Below are 21128 nucleotides of genomic sequence, written 5' to 3' on the forward strand. Positions count from 1 at the left end.
TGTTTGTTTGTTTTTTAATGTTTTTAAATGTTTTATTTATTTTTGAGAGAGACACAGAGTGCGAGCAGGGGAAGGGCAGAGAGAGAAGGATACACAGAATCCGAAGCAGGCTCCAGGCCAGCCAGGCACCCTGGTTTTTGTTTTGTTTTTGTTTTTGTTTATTTTTGAGAGAGAGACAGAGCTCAAGTGGAGGAGGGGCAGAGAGAGAGGAAGATAGAATCTGAAGCAGGCTCCAGGCTCCGAGCTGTCAGCACAGAGCCTGATGTGGGGCTCGAACCCACAAACCGTGAGATCATGACCTGAGCCGAAGTCAGACGCTCAACCGACTGAGCCACCCAGGCGCCCCAGGATTTGCTACTCCTAACTTCTTCCACAGATCCAGGAACTACGGGAGAGGAAAAAGCCGTAGCGACAAAGTTCACCTACTTCATCTGTCACATGTGTGCAAGAGCGGTTTCTCAGAGCTTTTGCTGAAAGAAGGGTATCCACTGCATCCAAAAGAAAATACACATTATTGTGACAAAAAGCTCAAGATGTCCATAAAGCCCACAGGTACTCCGAGAAGTGGCTCTTCTCAGTGCCCAGCAGAAAAGGGCCATCTTCTACGTTTCATCTTGCTGTCAACATTTCTAGAAAATACCTGATCTAGGATCATAACATAACCCTACTTAAACTGAGCACTGCTAATATTTAAATATTCTGGTGCTTTTCAGATTATTTCTAACACTACTGAAAATGAGTCTGTCACATAGCAGGACTTTCCTCTTTCACTGGTCCATGCAAAAAGCCACCGTATTTGTTAAAAAGGAATTCAATGAAAGTCCATGTGAAGTAAAGTCTGGGAGCGTTAGGGTTTCACAGTGGAAGAGAAATGCTTATCTTATCCTTATGGCCATCTAAGAAGAAAGCCACACAAAAAGGATGAGAGTGAAGAGTTAGAGGGAAATCTCTAGCAAGCCAGGGCTATGTCTACTTGCTGGAAGAGTCCCAATCCAATTCACGGATGGCCCTTCCACTCTCGCCCTCACGTCCCAGGGTGGAATGTGCCAGCACAACCCAAGGTGGACTGATGCAACTCCAGCATCAGACACATACAAATACAAGCATGAACAAAGAAGAAACAAATGATTAGCACGCTTCTCTTCTCCACATGCTGCAAGTTCTGATGGTAACCAACTCAAATACAGGCACACGAAAACATCACCTGCTTTTCCAAATAACTTCACAGCTAACTGAAATCACTTGAAGCAGTAACTTCTCTCCTACTTTCCCAAATAAGCCAGCATTAACACATATGAACATTCTCATCAGAGAAAGTGTTTAAAAGGTAAGGTTAAAGCACCACACCCACACACCCCCACACCCCCACCCTAATAATAGTGTGTTTTTCTATAATTAAGCAGTAAGCTTTTTTATTACTTTTAATGAACAAAACAAAAACTGAGGTCTCACTCTGACAAGGAGCACATCACCTGAGGATTAAACCTCCAAGTACGCACCCCCTAGTTCCTCATCCTTTAATTACTGCAGACATGCTTGCCTAGGAAACCTCCTCAAAGAGGCTCAAATAAACTCATTTCCGGGCTTGCAGGTATGACTCACTACCTCTTGTTCCCACAGAGTAAGTCCTCTTGAGTTCTTGGAGGCAGGTATTTTTGCAATCTGGATAACATTTAAAAAACAAAAGGAGAATAATTATGTATTTTGAATACAGATTTCTAATGGGAATAAAAGCTAAGAATAGGTTCCTGTTCACATCAACTTTAGGAGAGAATTGTAGATTCTCAAATATGCCCATTCAATCTACATCAAGTAATTATGCAGTATTATTTTCACGGCAATATGCTGCCATGAAAACGATTAAACGTGGTCACGAAAGAGACCAGAAAAGACGCTGGAACAGTAAGGCCACGGACACAACAAAGGAGAGGACAGGCAGAGGGATGTGACCACCACCACCACCACCAAAAACACTGAAGAACTACCCCCAGGTCAGGTTCCCTGATGTTGCTTGCAAAGTGTCTACACCTCTGCCCAGAATGACACCACAACTTCAGGGAATAGTGACAAGAAAACACAGCACAGGTCACCCCGTGCCAACGGATCTGCGGCCTGGGGCAAGGGCATCTCTGAAGGTTCTATTTTAACCACAGCAGACGCACTGAAGGAGGTTCTGCCTGCAGACTTCTGAGGAAGGGCAGAATCCTTTGTAATCACAGCAAACTGTAGTAGGAATATGCTAACGGCCTCAAGGCCAAGGCCAGATGATAGCGAGGTTCTGAAACTGTCTCAGGACAGAGATGGGACCAAATCCTTGGAGGGGGAAGGGCAGGCGATGGGGCCCAGGCCTGGGGGCGGAGCCAGAAGGTCCACAAGGGTCTTGGACCCCTTTCTCTGAACTCTTACCTCAACCTGGCTGCTGCTTCCAGAACCTTCTCAGCATCTTCTTCACAGTATCACATTTTCTTTCACTGTGACGAGAGCAGTCACCATTTAAAATTGAGTAAGTTAGGGGCACCTGGGTGGTTCAGTCGGTTAAGCATCCGACTTCAGCTCCGGTCATGATCTCGCGGTTCGAGCCCCGTGTCAGACTCTGTGCTGACAGTTTGGAGCCTGGAGCCCGCTTCAGATTCTGTGTCTCCCTCTCTCTCTGCCCCTCCTCCGTTCCACTCTGTCTCTCAAAAATGAACAAACGTTAGGGGCGCCTGGGTGGCGCAGTCGGTTAAGCGTCCGACTTCAGTCAGGTCACGATCTCGCGGTCCGTGAGTTCAAGCCCCGCATCAGGCTCTGGGCTGATGGCTCAGAGCCTGGAGCCTGTTTCCGATTCTGTGTCTCCCTCTCTCTCTGCCCCTCCCCCGTTCATGCTCTGTCTCTCTCTATCCCAAAAATAAATAAAAAACGTTGAAAAAAAAATTAAAAAAAAAAAAATGAACAAACGTTAAAAAAAATTTTTTTTTTTAAACTGAGTAAGTTAAAACCAACTTTTCTGGAGGAAAACCAACTACTAACTTCCACCTCTACTCCCCAACTACCACACGAGGCAGTCTCTGAGCTGCTCCAGGCGGAGAGGTGGGGGAGGCCAAGGGGGAGACACGCCTGAACTCAAAGCTCTCGTCAGTTTTTCGAGGGAACATTAAAGCCTTCTGCTAGCTTCTCTCCTGCTGCTCCTGCCTCACGCTGCAGCTAATCCACGCCCACGCTGATGGCTGGGGTTTAAACTCCTCTCACAGGCAATGGCTCCCTATTGCCCTCAGGATAAACATCCAAACTCTCCTCAAGGTAGGTTGAAAAAGCTCTTCACCAGCAGCACCCTGAAAACTGGACTGCACTCCACTGTGACCTTGAACCTATTAAAGAAAAACTGCCCAAACCCGATCTGGAACAGAACCAAGTTGCTTACTATATAACGCATAACATCCTAGTGGGAAGAAATCAACAGCTTTCCAGATAAATCCTTTTTTCTAAGGCAATTTTTAAATGAACTTTAAGATTAAGGCTTGTTCTGGCGAACTCATTACCATTCACCTAGATGGCTATCAATTATCGACTAGACTAGTTAGAGTCTAAAGATTTTTCACCAGACATTCTTCCCAATGATGACTCAATCATTCCTCCTATAACAGACCCCCACCCCTACTAAGAGTGGATCTTTGAGGCCACCTACCAGGGGCCTCTTCCCTTGCACTGCAAAACTGTTATTAATACAATGTTGGCACGAGTGCTTAACTAAACTATCTGAAGAGTTTTAACAAACCCTGACCTCAAGCAGGTCTTAATGTCCTGCGGTTTCCAGCATGTTCCTTAGTCTCTAGCCTTTGTAGGCCTTTAAATACACAGCAACCTCCCCCCAGGAGCACCACCAGAGTCTGATCTTTCCCTCGGCTCTCTGTCTTCTCCCAGTGTATCACAACCCTCATCTTCTCCCAGCTTACTCGTATCCATCCTCCCAAACCTGGGTGTCTCATGTCAGTTTCTGCAGAAGGACGTCCTGCGTGTCTGGACTGCACGCCCTCCCCAGGGCTGTTATCACACTGCACTCCATTCCTCTCACTAGACTGGAAGCTTACCGAAGACAGCACTGGAGCTTTTTGTTTCTGTACACCCGCCTCATCGCAGAGCCTGGCTCAAAATGAGCATGTCCTAAACGTCTGTTGAATGAATGAATGCTAACAGCCCAGGGCAGGAGTCAACCTTCCGGGCAAAGGTGTTACATCCTCCGGTGCAACCCACTTTTAGATGCTCTGAGTTTGGATCACGTTAAAATCAGACGGATAACTTGACGTTAAGACTGACGTTTCTGCATCTTAGTGTTAAGGAGAGAGACGAAGCTGAAAAAAATTCACCGAAAGAGGTAATGACTGTGCAGCTTAAGAAACCATGCCTGAGAGGCACGCTGGTTCTGAAGACGGCCTCCCTCTGCACCGGGGTGGAACGGGAATCCACGAGGCAGCCCGGGCAGCACAATCTCGCACACCTGTCACACAGGGCCACTTAAACCTGAACGCCACCAAAGCCACTAAAAAGAGCACAGACAGGCCAACAGCAGCTGACTTAAATGGGAGATTTCCTGAAATTTTACAACTAGAGGAAAAATACAGGGGGTTTTAGAGGAGAAGTAAAATGTAAAAGGGGGAAATTAAAGATGGATAACAATGTTAAAGCATCCTCCCAGATCTGAGTCTTCTTGGCACAAGAAGATAAAAACTTAGTTTTCCATGAAAACATGTTAGGTAAGTTTTGGGGATGTAAAGGTGGAGAATGAACCATGACAATTCAGGAGGAATTCTATTTTACTGTTTGCTGGCTTTGGAACAGGGCTGGGAGGACTTTGCAATGCCGTAGGGGAAAGGCAGTCTCTGCCGCCCACCCACTTCCCCCAACCTTTCCTCCCTCTGGAGCACCCTCCCTGAGAACAAACCCGCTGAGGCCTGTGCAGGTGCTGCAGCAGACCAGGCCCAGGGGCTGCTTTCTGCACACAGATGCGCGTCTTCCTCTCATGGAGGTAAACCTCCCCGTGTGCCTGTAGATGGTAGGGTTGAAGACTACACTTTCAGGGATCGTTTCTATAGTTTGTTAGTAGATAGTAGGGTTGATGGCAGGCTCCTGTCTACTGGGGGGGGTTGTCACACATGATCCTGGGGGGGGGGCAGGGTGACTGAATGCACAGAAGGGTAAACATAACGCTGTCCCTACACAAGCCACGGGGTCCCCTCACACAAGCTCAGGCAAGTACAGGGCACGGCACAGGTGGTCCACACACACTTTCTCTGGCTGACTTTCTCACAATATGTCATGGCTCTTCATCCAGTATATTCTCCCAAAAAGGGCTCAGTGTTTATCATTTTTTTGAAGATCGCTTCAAGACCTTAGACACTGACCTGAATAGTAACTGCGGGAAGCCCATCTGCCAGACCTAAGCAGTAAAGATATGCCTTACTCTGAGCACAAAGGACAGGACAACCACGGCTAGCCAGGGAGGACACGGTTAGTGCCGTGGAAGGCAGGGAAGGGGGCTCCCGTCTCCAAAGTTCTAGAGTTCTCTTTACTCACTACAGAAGAGCTAGTATTCACCCAAAGATCTTATATTTAATAGATCTTTAGCCTACCTGAGAACAAGTGAATTCATTTTTTTTTATATTTCATTTTATACCACTCAGCCTTTCTCACTCTTGCACATCCACACTTAGAAAAAAGAATGAGTAATATTAAAACAAAGGAACGGTACACTGAACGGCCCTCGCACACCCAGACAGAAAACGTATGTGATACTAGCCAACATTCTACACATCTATGAAAGCTTTCAGGGAGACTTATAATAGAGCACGTGGGAATCCCCCACATGAATTTGAGAATCTTCTGACTGGACTGAAAGTAGACTTGAGGGGCCAGGGAAAGGATTTCCCCTGTGGTCGATTCAAAACGTTATTCTGTTTCTGAGTCGTCATACCAAATAACCATGAAGTGAGCAAAAACTCTCTTAAAATGTATTTTTTGAACTCTCCCCCCTCCCCCAGTACTGAACTCTAAGACTGACTGAAAGACAAAATACTAGAACGTACTCAAAATGGTTTCTTAAAAATAAGCTCACGATAAGTAGGAACATGAAGGTCTAATGTTCTGGAAACACACTCTAACCAGTCCAGCTAAATGAAACATCCACACCTGTTGATGAAATTAAGGGTCTGCAGATGTGGATTTGCAAAACTGATCATTCTGGAGCATCACGAATTTCTCACAAGATTTTCTAAAACAGTAAGTTCCCTTAGAGCACATAAAATGTTGATTCAATGAACAAAAACCCAATTTATAGATCATTTCAAGAACATTCCTGTCAGATGCTAAAACAATAATACATCATTCTTTTTAAATTCTTTTTTCCTTTTTAAATTCTTAGAAACTGACTTGAAACGTAAATAAAGTCATTTGAGTTGTGTCCGAAAGGAGTAATCAGACACAAAAAAAATCAAAGTCATCAAGAAATTTACCCCACAAACAACACAACAAGTGATCTGTAATCTAAACTCTTAAGGTCCAGCTGCTTTCCAGGGGGCCAAGGCGTGTGGTAGGCTAGCCTACTATGATATTAGGACAGGTGTCGGAGAGCATTAAAACTCACAAATGTTTAACACAATCTTACAATAGATTTCCATCACATTAAGTAGAATTAAGTATCTTGCAGTGTTTACTAGATAAGCTTCAGTATGGATAAAAATGTTCTTATGCTAAACTTTTTTTCCCAACAGTAAGAGAGACACGAGGCTTCCTTGTGCTAGAAGAATAAAGTACAGGCTGTGCAACCATCTGAGCAGAACAAAGTAGGCTGTGTGGTACAGGAGATAGCATACAGGGTATGAAGATTTTTACAATTTTTTTTTTTTAAAGCAAGCTCTATGCCCCATGTGGGGCTCGAACTCACAACCTGAGATCAAGAGTCGCTCGCTCACAGACTGAGCCAGTCAGGTGCCCGCAGGGTATGAAGATTTTTTTAATAAAACCAATAAACCAAACATAAAAGGAATGGAATGAAGACTCAATACAGCTACTAGATACTTCAAATCCCACTTAAGCCTAGGAAACTTTTATTTATTCTTAAGGCTTTAAACACAAAATCTATGCATTTGGAGTACAACAAAATAATAGATGTGGCTTAGACATAACAGGGCACAGATAGATGAGACAGTTAACGAAACTCTTAAATTGAGTCTACGCTGTGCTTAGTGACTCGCTTCCAAAGAGCAGAGAATGGAAGAAGGTGGGAAAGAAATTTACACCTGGCAACACTACCCTGGCCAGGTGATCAAGGTCAACATCATGAGGGACAAGGCATGTCCCCTTCATACAATGTGGCAAGAATATCACTTCGCTTCTGTGGTCTTCCTCTCAAAAGCCCATCACTCCAGTCCAATCAGGAAAAACACGAGAAAAACCCAAACTGAGGGAAATTCTACAAGGTATCTGACCAGTACTCCCCAAACTGACAATGTCATCAGACACAAGGAGAGTCTGAGAAACTGTCACAGACCAGAAGAAGTGAAGTAGACAGGACAATAAAATGGAATGTGGATCCCAGAACAGGAAAACGACGTTAGGGAAAAACCAGTGAAATGTGGACAAAGTGCGGGTTTTAGTTAATAGTAACGTAGCAACGCGTGCTCTTTAATTGTGACAGATGTCGCAGGATAATGTAAGAAGCAGCAGTTGGGGTAATGGGGTGAGGGGCATATGGGAGCTCTCTGTACTATCTTTGTGACTTTTCTTCAAGGCCGAAATTATTCTACATAAAGGGCTTCTTCGAACTTTCCAAAACTGAGTCCACAGCCCCAGTCGGATACTTGAGTGTGTTCAGTAGCACTGCTTCCACCAACACACATAGGCTAGGACCCTGACCATCCGGTGCACTGACCCGCGGACACTCTGGCCAACTTGGGAACCTGCGCAGGATGCCAGGAGATCACAGATGGCGTGCATGTGACAAGAACAAACATCTCTCAAGTGCCTAACACCCCCATCTGAAGTGAAAAATAGGCAGTTTTATGCAAGAAAAAAAAACAAAGGCTAAATGGGTTGGCCTGCAGCCATCAGTGCTCTGCGAGAACACATGACAAACCAGCCTTCATCCCCACTTAGCAAATACCACTGCCAGAATCCAAGCAGGTGTGAAAAAGAGTTATGCAGACTTCCCTCGTGCCCACGAGCTTTGTAGCCTATTTCTTTACCCTAAAAAAGGTAAACCAGAGAAGTGAGGGCACAGAATTCCTTTAAGGGTTGGTGGGAGAAAGGGGAGAGGATAGGCCATATTAAAGAAAAACCAGGTCTTTGACCAAACAGCACGTCAGTTGTTACCTATTTGCAAGTATCTGTCCGGACAGGGAGCGTGTGGTACCATGTGAGCCGTGTTTTTTAAGAAGGAGGCAAAGCCGCTGAAGTGCTGCTCAATATAGAAAAACGTTTTGTCTTTACAGAATAAACATGTGCTAGGATTCTGTTGGCTGCAACGAATTTCTTTAATTGCCCTGAATTTCAATCGAAAAGGAAATCTGGGGATTTATCTTCTCTAACCCAACAATTCCAGAATCTACAAACTAGAGGAACATGCAGTACTTATTAGGCCAGAAACTTTACATATAAACATCTTCAAACTTCTTCAGAAAATGAATATACTGTCAATCGAAATTATAAGTTTTAAAGGGACGGTGGCCAATTACTTAAAGTTCAGGGGAGAAAAAGTAGTGCAGAAATAGCCTAGGAAAATCTGAAAAGTGTGACGATGATGATGAAGGAGGAGGAGGAGGAGGAGGAGGAGGAGGAGGAGGAGAGGGGAGTCTTGTTCCAGTGGCTCTGATCATTCCAACAGTGTGGTACTGGCTTGAACCGACAGGTCAACGCAGAAGAAAACACCTCTGAAAATAAAGCAAACATTAAAAACTGGTTCACTTACTCAAACATTTATGGTGTGCACTGTTGATGGCTGCTGGGTGGTGACACAAAACAGGCAAAGACAGTCAAACCAAAAGGACAAAGTACACGAAAACTGGTTAACCATATGGGGAGGAAATCAGTTAGATACTTTTCTCGCACCTTACACCTGAACACATCTCCGATAAATACTTAATTATATACAATATCCCAGCAATACAATATACAGCAGCAGTAGCTGCATGTATAATTTTGTCATGAGAAAGATGGAGTTCCAGAATAATCACTGTGAAACATGTTCCATCTAAATGTCAATATGGTCACGATTAAATAAATGACTCTCTAGCCACGTGGATTATCGTGTAGTTGTTAAATTGTTGGTGGAGACATTTATTTATTAACATGAAAGTGTATTCAAGTAGAAAGGTAAGTTACAAAAATGTTGTGTACAGTAAGAGGACCTACATGTGAGTATTAAAGAAAACAGTGAGGGGCGCCTGGGTGGGCTCAGTCGGTTATGCGTCTCTCTCTCTCTCTCTTTTTTTAATGTTTATTACTTTTGAGAGAGAGAGAGAACGGGGGAGGGGCAGAGACAGAGGAGATAGAGAATCCCAAGTAGGCTCCCTCCACACTGTCAGCACAGAGCCCACATGGGGCTAGATTTCATGAACCGTGAGATCCTGACCTGAGCCAAGAGCAAGAGCCAGACGCTCAACCGACTCGAGCCACCCGGGCGCCCGACTTAAGTGTCCACCGGCCTCTGGGCTGACACTGTGGAGCCTGCTTGGGGACTCTCTCTCTCCCTCTCTCTGCCCCTCCCCCGCTCGTGCTTGCTCTCTCAAAATAAATAAATAAACAGTAAAAAAAAGAAAACACTGGGAAACACCCACTGTTCTACAAAGATGCCAATTCTCCTCAAATTAATCTATAAATTCAGCGCATGAACTCAATCAAAGGAAGGTTTTTCATTGGACGCAACTCTAAAATGCGTATCAGAGATCAAAAGACAAAAAGTAACAACAGTTTTAAAGAAGAACAAAGAGAGAGGAGGATTGGTTCTACCAGACAACAACACAACACAGAGAAATAAAGACAATAAAGAAAGTGTGAAATTGGAGCAGGGGAAAAAAACAAGTAGACCAGAGCAGAAGATAACCCCCAAAAGGTCTCCACAAACGGACCACAGGACCGAACCGCACCGCACTGTGGTGCAGCCAAGATGAACCGGTTCACGAGCATTGCCAGGAAAACCTGCTGTCCAGCGAAAAATAACATGAGGTTTCTAGACCTCCCAACAGACACATAACTCCGTTTTAAATGGGTTGCAGGTGAAACCGTGGAAAGCAAAACTTTCAAAACTTGTAGTAGAAAACGGAGGAGAATATTTCTATACGACCTAGCCTAAGGAAGAATTTTAAAAATAAGACACAAAGAAACAATGCCAAAGAAAAGGACTAGTTAAATCTGACTGCCTCTAAAGGAAACTCTTATTCAGCGAAATGTATGATTTCAAAAGTGAACAATTAAGCCCCAATCCAGGAGGAAAGTATACACATAGAGATAACAAAGAACGGATAAGAAAAATATATAAAGACTGTCTACAAATTAACTTTAAAAAAAAAAAAAAGGGACACCTGGATGACTCAGTCAGTTAAGCGTCCAGCTCTCAATCTCAGTCCAGGTCATGATCTCATGGCTTGTGGGTTCAAGCCCCATGTCAGGCTCTGCATTGATAGTGCAGAGACTGCTTGGGATTCTCTCTCTCTCTCTCTCTCTCTCTCTACCCCCTGCTCTCTTGTTGTCTCTAAAAATAAATTTAAAACACTGTTTAAAAAGCATAAAATTAAAAAATAAATAAAATAAAATAAAATAAAATAAAATAAAATAAAATAAATAAAATAATAGGAAAATGGGCACGTAATTGGAATTCACACTTCACAGTAGAAACCCCAGGAGCTAACAAACACATAAATTCTCAATCTCACCAGAATTCAACAAAATTCTAATTAAAACCACACTGAGATACCATTTCATATCCATGAAACTGGAAAAATTAGTCTGACAATGACAAGTGTCTTAAGGGTATAAAGCAAGGTAAAACCACTTCAGTGAGAAATTTCATTACAGTGTAGTTATGAAAGTTGAAGTTGTCCATATCCTAAGACCCAGGAATTTTCTGGTTACATAACCCTGATGAACTAAGTACATACATTAAGGAGATATATAAAAAATGTTCATAGCCACATTTTTTTTTTAATTTTTTTTTTCAACGTTTATTTTTATTTTTGGGACAGAAAGAGACAGAGCATGAACGGGGGAGGGGCAGAGAGAGAGGGAGACACAGACTCGGAAACAGGCTCCAGGCTCTGAGCCATCAGCCCAGAGCCTGACGCAGGGCTCGAACTCACGGACCGCGAGATCGTGACCTGGCTGAAGTCGGACGCTTAACCGACTGCGCCACCCAGGCGCCCCAGCCACATTTTTTTTAACAGTGAAACACTGCAAAACTTCAATGTCAGTCAATAGGGAAATCTATTTAAAAATTATGACATATTTATAAAACTGAATACCGTAGGGGCGCCTGGGTGGCTCAGTCAGTTAAGCATCCAACTTCAGCTCACATCATGATCTCAAAGTTCATGGCGTCGAGCCCCGCGTCAGGCTCTGTGCTGACAGCTCGGAGCCTGGAACCTGCTTCTTGCTTCTGTCTCTCCCTCTCTCTCTACCCCTCCCCCACTCAGACTCTATCTCTCTCCCTCTCTCTCTCAAAACTAAGTAAACATTTAGGAAAAAACCTGAATACTGTAAGACCATTAATATGGGTGACTACAGCTACGGACATTAATATGAACAAATCTCAAAAAACGTAACATTGAGAGGCACCTGGGTAACTCAGTCGGTTAAGCGTCCAAGTCTTGACTTCGACTCAAGTCACAATCTCCCGGGTGTGAGATGGAGCCCTGCATCTGGTTTAGTGTGAAACCTGCTGCAATTTCTTTCTCTCTCTCTTTCTCTCTCTCTCTCTCTCTCTCTCTCTTTCTGCTCCACCCCTGCTCACGCTCTCTCTTTCTCAAAATAAAATAAACAAACCTTAAATAAAATAGTATTGGGCCAAGAAGGCAAGAACAGAACACACAACATGCACCGGGGCGAACCCTGAGATCTTTGTGCCGCTAGGTCTCCTTTAGCGCTGAAGGGCTTCCTCCCCCAGCCACTGGGAGTGCTGCAGGCTGACAGTTCTCAGCTGAGCAGGGGCACCTCGACCCAAGTCATGTCCCCTCTCCAGGGGCAGCTCAGTCATGACCCCTCACCCAGAGCTGGGGCAATTCTGAAGGGCTAGCCCGCCTCTCCACTCCCCTTGGGATGGGCTGAGGGCTTCCTTGTGACTGCACCGCAGCCCAGTCTCTCTCTCTCTGCCCAGTCCTGCTTCCGTCTCTTTCGCGGGCGTTAATCCTAAAACTTCCTTAGTAAACTTCCTGCGTGTTTATCTGCTTCTCAGAGTCTGCGTTCCTTGGAACTCCACTTTCTTTCAACAGATACAATTTATATCTTGTTTGAAAACATGCGCCACAGCAAATTTTAGGAAGGCTGAAATCATACCAAGTATATTTTCTGACCACAGTGGAATGAAACCAGTAATCAAAAGCAGAAGGAAAACTGGGAAAACTCACAGGCATGTGAAAATTAACTGACACGCTCTTGAACAACCAATGGGTCACGGACGAAATCAAAAGGAAAGTTAGAAAATATCTTGGAAAAAAAAAACGAAAATGAAAACACAACATATTAAAACTTCTGGGATATGACAGAAGCAATACTAAGAGGGAAGTTCTTGGTGATAAACACCCACGTTAAGAAAGAGGAAAGATTCCCAAATAAATAAGCTAACGTTATACCTCAAGGAACTTGAAAAAGAGCAAACTAAAGTCTAAAGTTAGCAGCAAGAAGGAAAGAATAAAGATTAGAGCATAAATTAAAAAAGAGAGCAAACAGGGGAAAAAAAGGCTAAAACTTGTTTTTTTTAAAAAGAGCAACAGAATTGGCAAGCCTTTAGCTAGACTAAGAAAAACAAGAATGCTCAAATAAATGAAATCAGCAATGAAAGAAGAGACAATATAATTGATGCCACAGAAACTAAAAGGATCAAAGTGGATCATATCCATTAACAAACTGGATAACCTAGAAGAAATGGAAAAACATCCTAGAAATACACAACCTGCAGAGACCAAATTGAGAAGAAACAGAAAATTTGAACAGATCTCTAACTAGTAAGGAAGTACAATCAGTAATCCAAGGCTCCCCAACAAAGAAAAGCACGGGACCAACAGCTTCCCTGGTGAATTCTACCAGATATTTAAAAAGGCACTAAAGTGAATTCTTCTCAAACTGGTTCTGGCGTAAAGACCGACATGGAGAGACGAACGGAACCAAAGAGGGAGCCCAAAAATACACCCACACGTACACCCCGCAACTGATCTTCAATAAGAGTGCCAGGAGGAAGAGGACACAAAAGGGAAAGGATAATGTCTTCAATAAATGATCAGAAAAACTGGATATCCTCATGCAAAGCAATGAAACTGGACCCTGATCTCACACCACATACAGAAGTCAACTCAAAGTGGGTTAGAGACTGAATCCTAAGGCCTGAAGCTGGACGACTTCTAGAAGAAAACATAGGAAGAGGATGCCTACAGAACGGCACCTCTGTCTGTCTGCCTTGCCCTTAGTTCCATCACTCCAAACCCATCTACCAAGGACCCAGAACCTGCCCATCCCAGGAGAAGAGAGACCTTCTAGCTGGGTACCCCCAATCGAGAGGGTACTTCCAAACATTGCACGTTGCACGTCCAAACGTTAGCAGGGTATCTTAAGCAACCGCCTTACACAGTCAATGGGCTGAGTCTGACCACTTCGGGCACGTACCTGCTGCGCCCCTCAGTGGACCACCTGGCCACCCCCCACCACCCAAACAGAGTCAGGAGAGGACAACGTTCACCCAGGTGCAGCCAGACACGCTCGAAGTGCTGTCTGCTAAGACCTGGTACCCTGACATCTTCATGCCGTGGAGGTGGTGCTGAAAATCAGTTTGTCCAGGTCCAGGATAAAGAACCAGGCTTAAGAATCAACGGGCTAAGTGCTGCCAGTAGCAGCAGCAACAACAGAAGGGAGGTCAAAACAAAGTCAACCAAAGCCAAAATGAAGAAATCTCCAGATGAGGAACCGAGTTCACAGAATGGAACAAGCGGCCAATTCGCTCCCTTCTCTAGCACCTCAGTGCCCACCATTTCCAGAAGCAGTGCTCTCGAGTCTATCTGGACTCCAGATTCTGTCTCCTCACTGTCATATTCCTTGTCCCCCTCCTCTTCCTGCATACACAGGTCCTATCCTGTGATCCATACACAGGCTTCAGATGACGGTCAAGGATATGCTGCTCAGCTTCCTATTTGGGGGCACGGGCCAAGAATGTTACCTGACCCCCATGTGTCACCAGCTTCCTGGACCAGGGGACACACTCAGCCCTATGGGTACCAGTGCAGTCACCAGCTATCTCAACAGTCCTTAGCTTCTCTTTCCACCCAGGGTTATGGAGCTTCAAGCTTGCATTTTAATTCAACCACTGATTGCTTGGATTGTAAGGACCCAACTGCCTCCTGGAAGCTTCCCTTCAATGCTCACTGCCTGCATTATAAAGATCAGACGTCTTCATAGCAATTCCAGGTTTTATGAAGCCCTGCAGAAGCTCTTTTTGTGAGTGATTTTCAAAGAGACCGGGCTGGACGTTCCAGTGTCAGCCAGGCATTAGTTCAAAGAGTTAGAGGTGATCATGCTCTGACCTTCTGATTAACATTCTGGGAGTCACAGGAGGAGGAATGAAGGCCCTGAGAGGGACCTACCAACCAGCAGCCTGAAATGGACAGACAGGACTACTTAGGATCCTGGCATAGTTTTAGATCACTGGTTCTCCTGACTTGCAAAATGATCAAAAGCATTCCAGCCATGTGCAGCCAAACACCAAACGAAAAGGTGAGGGAAAGGAGGGAGGGAAACAGCCTTCCTAAGCAGAGGTGTTCCAATGCTCTGGCCAATCTCTGGCTGAACCTTAGTTAAGCATCCGACTTCAGCTCAGGTCATACTCTCACAGTTCGGGAGTTAGAGCCCCACATAGGACTCCTGACTAACAGTGTGGAACCTTAGGAATGGACAGTGCCTCAAGCTCACTCACGTTTCATGACCAACTGGTACTTGGCACTGGAAAACTTTGTGTGACTGATTGTCATAGATGCACTTTAAAAATAATAATAATAATAATAATAACGTTCATAAAGGGGAGCCTGTGTGGCTCAGTCCGTTAAGCATCCGACTTCAGCTCAGGTCATGATCTTGCAGTTTGTGAGTTCGAGCCCTGCACGGGCTCTGTGCTGACAACTCAGAACCTGGAGCCTGCTTTAGATTCTGTGTCTCCCTCTCTCTCTGCCCCTCCCCCGCTCACGCTCTGTGTCTTTCTCAAAAGTAAATAAACATTAAAAAAATAATAATAAAAAAATACACAAAAAATAAAACATAATGTTCACAAAGGGGCGCCTGAGAGGCTCAGTCAGTTAAGCATCCGACTTCAGCTCAGGTCATACTCTCACAGTTCGGGAGTTAGAGCCCCACATAGGACTCCTCACTAACAGTGTGGAGCCTGCTTGGGATTCTCTCCCTCTCCATCTCTCTCAAAATAAATAAATAAACTTAAAAAAAAATAATGTTCATATGGAGTCACTGTGCAGCTTAAAAGATGACTGGTGTGTGTCTTACATAAGTGGTACATCTGTGGTTTTTAATCTGTGCTCGACTTCAAAACTGTTATCTGTTATTGTATGCAACCTTGAACTTCACGTCTGCAGAGCTTCTTCTGTGATTAAACAGGTTATAATTATAAGCAAAATTCGTAGCAACTGAGCACTTATCTAAAAAGATTACCTTTGGCTGGAGGTGAGCTGCACTGAAACTTGACAACAAAATGTCTCTGGACAAGGAGAGTCAAAGAAGAGCAACAAAAGGACACTAATGCATCTGTAATTTACAGCTGGTAAGCAGAGCAGTAAAGAGACACTGGTCCGCTGCTCTGACCCTGATGAATTTATAAATTGAGATCACTGTCATGTATGCTTGCAGATGTTAACTGATAAAGTTGTACACGCATAAACCTCTTCTCTGATTGGCAGATACGTATCATATATTAAAACGGTTCTAGTGCCAAAAAAAAAAAAAATAGGGGAAAAGCGTCATGACACTGGTCTTGCAACAAAAGCAAAAACAGACACGTGGGACTACACCAAACTAAAAAGATTTTGCACAGCAAAGGAAACAATCCACAAAGTGAAAGGAAACCTAGAGAATGGAAGGAAATATTTGCAAGCCACATATCCGGTAAGGAATTAATATCCATAATATATAGGGACCTCTACAACTCAATAGCAAAAATAGATAAAGATAGACAGACAGATGAACACGATTAAAAAATGCACAAAGGACTTGAATAGACATTTTTCCAAAAAGGACATACAAACGGGCAACAGGTATTATAAAAAGATGCTGAGCATCACCAATCATCAGGAAAATGCAAATAAAACCATGAGGTTATCACCCCGCACCTGTTAGAATGGCTATTATAAACAAAACAAAACAAAACAAAAACAAAAACAACAGGCACCCGGCTGGCTCAGTCAGCAGAATGTGCAATTGCTGATCTCAGGGTTGCGAGTTCAAGCTCCATGTTGAGTGGGTAGATTACTTTTAAAAAATTAGAAAATTTAGGGGCGCCTGGGTGGCGCAGTCGGTTAGGCGTCCGACTTCAGCCAGGTCACGATCTCGCGGTCCGTGAGTTCGAGCCCCGCATCAGGCTCTGGGCTGATGGCTCAGAGCCTGGAGCCTGTTTCCGATTCTGTGTCTCCCTCTCTCTCTGCCCCTCCCCCGTTCATGCTCTGTCTCTCTCTGTCCCAAAAATGAATAAACGTTGGAAAAAAAAAAAAAAAAAAAATTTAAAAAAAAAAAAAAAAAAAATTAGAAAATTTAAAAAAAATCTTTCAAAAAAGAAACACAAAAAAAGTAACAAAAGCTGGCAAGGATGTGAAGAAATAGAGGCCCTTGTGCACTGCTGATGGGAATTTAAAATGGTTCAGCTACTACAGAAAACAGTATGGAGGCTCCTTAAAATATTAAAAATAGAACTACAATATGACCCAACAATTCCACCTCTGGATATTTATCTAAAACATAGGACACCAGGATCTCAAAGAGGTATCTGCACTTCCACGTTTACTGCAACATTATTCACAACAGCAAAGAGGTGGAAACAACCTCAATGTCCATCAACCGATGAACGAAGAAAGAAAATGTGACACATACAAACAAGGGAGTATTAACCAGCCTTTAAAAAGGTGGAAATCTTGCTGTATGTGACAACACGGAAGGACCCTGAGGCCATCACACCAAGTGACACAAGCCTGTCACAGAAGGATAAATACTGCATGATTTCCATTTATATGAGGTATCCGAAACAGTCAAACTCATAAAAGCTCAAAGGAGAAAAGATGGTTTTTAGGGGAAATGAGGGATTGCTGTTCAGTGTATAGAAAGTTTCAGTAGTGCCAGATGGAAAATTCCTAGAGATACGCTGTCCAACACTGTGCCTACGGTTAACAATAATGTGCATTCAGAAACTGGTTAAAAGGGTAAAAATCACGTACCTTCTATTTAGGTTTAGGAATAAATCTGTACTTAGAAAAGTGTAAAAATATGCATGAGAATGATAAACACCAAATTCAGGACATTACACCTCTGTAAGGCAGGAAGAGGGTCAGGCTTATGGAACGATACATACCATGTTTTAGTAACTACATAACACATAACACTTCAATTCTTTAATATTCCTTACACTTCCTTCCTATGCCTGAAATATTCTTTAATTTTTTTTTTTAATTTTTTTTTCCAACGTTTATTTATTTTGTTGGGGACAGAGAGAGACAGAGCATGAACGGGGGAGGGGCAGAGAGAGAGGGAGACACAGAATCGGAAACAGGCTCCAGGCTCTGAGCCATCAGCCCAGAGCCCGACGCGGGGCTCAAACTCACGGACCGCGAGATCGTGACCTGGCTGAAGTCAGACGCTTAACCGACTGCGCCACCCAGGCGCCCCTCTTTAATCTTTAAAGTAACTTTAAAAGAAAAGGAACAGATGGCTCAGTCAGTTAAGCATCCGACTCGATTTCGGCTCAGGTCATGATCTCACGGTCGTGGGATCGAGCCCTGCACTGGGCTCTGCGCTCACGACACGGAGCCTGCTTGGGATTCTCTCTCTTCCCTTCCTTCCCTGTTCACGTGCACTCATTTTTTTTTTTCTCTCTCTCCCAAAATAAATAAACTTAAAAAACATTTTTTTTAATAAAAGGAACAGCTTGCCCCTGTCTCAACTGTTCTCTACCTTCTTTTTACCAAAACAAGACGGATGACATCCATGTGAACAACAGATTACCATGGGTGTGCCCACATTTGGAAACAAGAACAAATTTTGCAGTAGAAGCAAAGAAAATAGAGCTACAGAGTTTTTTCTTTCATGTTTTCTCTTTTGAATGTTGCAATCTCAAAGGTATTTATAAGTTTTATAACTCTTTACAGGGTCCCAGCAATGATCGTTTTTTAAACTGGCTGCTATACAGATAAAATGGGCATAATTTCTATAGTAATTCCACTTCTGTTTTTCCTGCTCAAGAAATTACCAGATTTCAAACAAGTGAAAATGAAATTATAGGGATAAGTGTGCTTTTGTCAAGTTTCAAACACAGTGGTTCCATACGTGAACCAGAACAGTCTGACCCCAAACTTGGACAAATTTATTACTAGAAACAAGCTCCAGAGAAATCTTCTAAAAGCAGGGTTCAGAGTAATAATCCCAGATGCCTGGGATTGTTGTTTTTCTAAATTCAGAAAATTTTCTAATACAAAAAGCGTTAACAGTATAATTACCGTTACGTAAAACACGATGGGCTCATGACTTTTGTATTTATAATACAAACATTAGCAAAATAAAGGAATTATCTTTATATCATAAAGGGATGATTTAAATTAAAAAACCAACATTGACATGAAATATTCACACAGCTGAGACAAAACTGAGTATTAACCTAAATTTACCGGAATAATTCCACAATTGCCAAATTCACTTTTTTTGTTTGGCTTTGATCTTGGTCTCAAATTTTTAAACTTCACTGTATAATATAATTACTTCCATGTCCCTAGGGTTCACCCACAGAACAATGTTTTTCCTTGTCCACACCCAACCTTCTGAGCTATGTATGACAGGAAAACATCACATAAAAGAATTCAGAAGCATGAACAAAGAAAAAAAAAGTATGGAGGGAGAAAGGCAGGATGAAAACATTCAAATCTTTCTGATTTGCCAATTTAAGGCAAACAAACAGATGTTGTACATGTCGAAGGCATAGAGCATAAACAATCCAATTTATCTTTAACCAATATTCACTGTTCAGGACCACTACTGAGAAACTAAACTTTGGGTTCTGTATTTGTTTGATACAAAAGATTTATAGATACAGTTGCAAAGAAGGAAGAAAACAAAACAAATCAAAATTCTCGGAGGATACAAGCAAAGAAGAAGGGTTGTTGACTGGGAATGGAAATCTGTAATGATGTATGTCAGCAAAAGCCTTCGTATCTTAAAATTCAATCCCTTCCTTTTCATAACTGTGGTTTGAGTACCTCCTTCCCGTGACACTGTCAAAACAATCTTTTCCCTTCTCATTTTCCCAGCAATCCACTCATTTGGAACTTTGCAACCACATTTTAGAAAGGACTTCAGAGCTCAGCTCAGGTTAGCGACAACGCAGGCACTCCCTCTTGTGGTACAAAAGGGAACTGCCTGTGTACATGCACTTAAACTAAACCCAAGAAGTTATTTTTACATCACTGGAGCAGGTATTTCCTGGTCTTCATTTTATAGACAAGGGAACAGCCTGAGGTCCACCAACTTACTTCCTCAAGGTATTTCAATCAAGAATACATTTAAAGCAAGATCTGACCACATATTACTAAAAGATAAATCTAAAGCCATAGGTAGAACCTAATTTTAACTTCTGTTTTGATGTAGTTTTAAAGCAACTGCTTACGTAGCATCTTTGGTTTAATATATACTCGTGATTATTAAAAAAAAGAAAAGTAAATAATTGGCAAAAGTTTTCATGAGAAAGTTATTTTCCAAATGATTCTTAGAAAATATTCTCAGAAAGTATAAAGTAGGGTATTATTTTATGGATCATGAATCTACTTGTTACCAAAGTGCTTTCAAAAGGACAAGGCAGAAATAAATAGAATTTCCAAAATAAATTGCCACCCTTGTTTACATGCTAAAGTCAACGGACCTGAATAAGAATTTATATTTTGTGCTAATGGCATGTCAAAAACTTTAAACCTGTTGATTTCCAAACATCTTTACTATGAATCTTTATCGTGAACCAATATGATTAAAAGTACCTCCTTTACAAGGTTGTTTTAAAAGCTAAATGACCTGATGCACGTGAAAGGTTGAGCGGTCTTTTCTAAACTTTACCCATTTTCATCTTTTTTATAGGAAAGAAGTACAAAGAGTATACTTTACAAATGATAAAAATCCAGAGAGGAGAGATCAGGGAGAAAAGAGTAACCAAAGGAACTACTAAATTCTTAAATGTGATAGGTTTTCACGTGCCAGAATTTCTGCACTCTGTGACTGCCATTTTCAAGGGTGATTTTACCTGTGCACATGCGACAGACTCGACAGCCTGTGATGCTGCACAAACACAGACCACCAAGACCATGTCAAGTTTTCACTCTTGTCCCTAATGCTCCATGGGTGTCCTGACAAAGCTGGACAAGGGGTCAGAGCATCATCTTTTAGGTTCAATCGAGTGTGTGCGAATAGCTGCACTCCTCTGATAAAACCTCCAAAGTGTATTCTTGTCTTCCCAAAACAACAAGCAAAACTAATTTTGGGGGCCTTCTGTTCCCAGGTCAATGAATGATACCACCACTTGCTTAAGACGGCTGAGGCTGAACTTATCTTGACTCCACTTGCTTAAGACAGCTGAGGCTGAGGCTGAACTTACCCTTGACTCCTTTCTTTTCTCCCTTAATTCTTCAAATTCTGCCAGTCACAAAGTCAAAAGTCACCCC

The 21128-nt window shown here is 42.9% G+C and overlaps 1 pseudogene; it reads left to right on the plus strand.

Moving 5' to 3' along the window:
- The window catches only part of LOC123607287, a 48075-nt pseudogene extending 33292 nt beyond the window's left edge, over positions 1 to 14783 (plus strand).
- Positions 14784 to 21128: the final 6345 nt, after the last annotated feature.

Source organism: Leopardus geoffroyi, chromosome A2 (genome assembly GCF_018350155.1).
Source record: "Leopardus geoffroyi isolate Oge1 chromosome A2, O.geoffroyi_Oge1_pat1.0, whole genome shotgun sequence".
Taxonomy (NCBI): Eukaryota; Metazoa; Chordata; class Mammalia; order Carnivora; family Felidae; genus Leopardus; species Leopardus geoffroyi.